General features: G+C 40.8%; 1 pseudogene; it reads left to right on the plus strand.

Annotated features, from left to right (window-relative positions):
* LOC137440376 (28S ribosomal RNA) overlaps positions 1-2,500 on the plus strand; it is an 8,475-nt pseudogene that overhangs the window by 3,993 nt on the left and 1,982 nt on the right.

Raw genomic sequence — 2,500 nt, forward strand, 5'->3', positions numbered from 1 at the left:
AAAGAGGTGCTCACAAGAAAATCTGGTCCCAAGAGGAAACAGAATTATTACAGAAACTAAATCAAGAGTTTGAAGGGAGGAAAAATATTAACAAATTGATTGCTGAAAAATTAACAACTAAAACAGCCAAACAGATCAGTGAAAAGAGAAGACTATTAAGAGAAACTGTGGTGCCAGAAAGAGAGAAAACACAAGAGAGCAAGAACAGGTTAAAAGAGGAGAGGACTGTGATTCCATCTTCTGGTGAAAGGGAGCTGCTAGCCCACTATAAAAAGACTATTAATGAAAAGCTGACATCAGGGAAGCTGCCCATCCTTAAAAATACATATAAACAAATAATTGAAGGCAAAACAGACTCATTAAAATTACTCAATGAGGTAGCTCAGGACCAATATTTGTATTTGTTTGAGAAATCAATTGAACAGAAAGCGCCAAAAAAGAGCCAACGTAAACCTCAGCAGAAGAAACCTCAAAAGGAGTGGATGAGAAAAAGAGCCAGAAAGCGTGGAGAATTTCTCCGATTCCAACGCCTCTTCCGCTTAGATCGAGGGAAGTTAGCTAATATGATTCTGGATGAAAAAGACTCTGTGCAATGTGCCATCCCCCTGGAAGAGGTCAGTAACACCTTCAGATCTAGGTGGGAGTCTCAGAACTTATTTCAAGGACTTGGAGCATTCCAGTCTGTGGGGCGGGCAGATAATTCGGCTTTTAAGGAATTGATTACAGAGAAAGAGATCCTTAAGAATATCAAAGACATGAATAAAAAATCGGCACCAGGCCCTGATGGGATCACCCTGAAGGCCCTGCTTAAAATGGATCCAAATTGTGAGGAGATCAAAGAACTATTTAATCTCTGGCTGTTAAGTGGCAAAATTCCAGATGTAATAAGGGGATGCCGAACAATCCTAATACCTAAATCATCAGCGCCCGAACGCCAAAATGATATTAACAACTGGCGGCCAATTACTATTGGTTCCATCATCCTGAGACTCTATTCAAGAATCTTAACTGCGAGGTTGGCAAAGGCGTGTCCCATTAACCCCAGGCAGAGAGGCTTCATTCAATCTTCTGGCTGTGCTGAGAACTTAAAACTATTACAGCTATTAATTAGGAATGCAAAGAAACAAAAGAAACCCCTGGGGGTTGTCTTTGTCGATTTGGCCAAAGCCTTTGATTCAGTGAGCCACACCCACATCCTGGCGGTGCTAAAGCAAAAGGGCCTGGATGACCACATAATAGCATTAATTAAGGACTTCTATCAAAACATTCACACCAGAATCAAAACTAAAGAAGGAGAGTCTGAGTCAATAGGAATCAAAACTGGTGTGAAACAGGGCGATCCCATGTCACCACTCCTCTTTAACCTGTGCATTGACCCTCTGTTATGTAAATTAGAAGAATGTGGGGAGGGGTTCCAACACGGGAATGGCAAATTAACAGCTCTGGCTTTTGCAGACGACCTGGTCCTGCTGAGTAAGTCCCAATCAGGAATGGAGAAAAATATTGAAATTCTAGAAGCATTTTGTGACTTAACTGGATTAAAAACGCAGGGGGAAAAGTGCCATGGTTTCTTTATTCAACCAACTAAGGACTCTTACACCATCAATGACTGTCCTCCATGGCTTATCAGCGGTACCCCTTTAAACATGATCCACCCGGGTCAGTCAGAGAAATATCTTGGCTTGCAAATCGACCCTTGGGTGGGGATAGTTAAGCCCGAATTGCAGAATAAATTAGAAGTTTGGCTCAATTGCATCGAAAGAGCCCCTTTAAAACCATTTCAAAAATTGGACATGTTAAAAGTGTACACAGTGCCTAGATTGATCTACTTAGCAGACCAGGCAAATGTAAAAGCCACCTATCTGGAAGAAATGGATTTAACAATTCGAAATAGGGTGAAAAAATGGTTACATCTCCCAGTTTGTACCTGTGATGGCATCTTGTATTCCAGCACTAAAGATGGAGGCTTAGGCTTAGCCCGATTGGCTGGGTTAATCCCTAGTATCCAAGCTAGACGATTACACAGATTGGCAAATTCATCAGATGAAGCAGTTAAAACTGTAGTTAAAAATAATGATATTGATAAAGATTATGAAAAATTGTGGATATCAGCAGGGGGAGACAAAGAGAAAATACCATCAATATATAACCCCCAGACAATAATGGTAACTGAATATGGGGGACGGGAGGAATTATCTGAATGGGAAAAACCCGCCCCAAAGAAAATCTTTCCCAAACCTTGCAATTGGAGGAAAAATGAGTTCACAAAATGGACAGCATTGATGTCCCAGGGCATAGGAACTGCAAACTTTGAAAATGATTCCACCAGTAACAATTGGCTTGTGAATTACAAGAACATCCCTTATAGAAAATTAATAACAGCTTTACAATTGAGAGCAAATGTATATCCAACTAGAGAGTTCTTAGCGAGGGGTAGAAATCAGGACCAAAATACAAAATGCCGTCACTGCCAGGCTGAAAATGAGTCAGCTGCTCATAT

This window comes from Melanerpes formicivorus, unplaced genomic scaffold, assembly GCF_026170545.1.
Source record: "Melanerpes formicivorus ecotype bairdi unplaced genomic scaffold, bMelFor1.0.p_v2 SCAF_2885, whole genome shotgun sequence".
Lineage (NCBI taxonomy): Eukaryota > Metazoa > Chordata > Aves > Piciformes > Picidae > Melanerpes > Melanerpes formicivorus.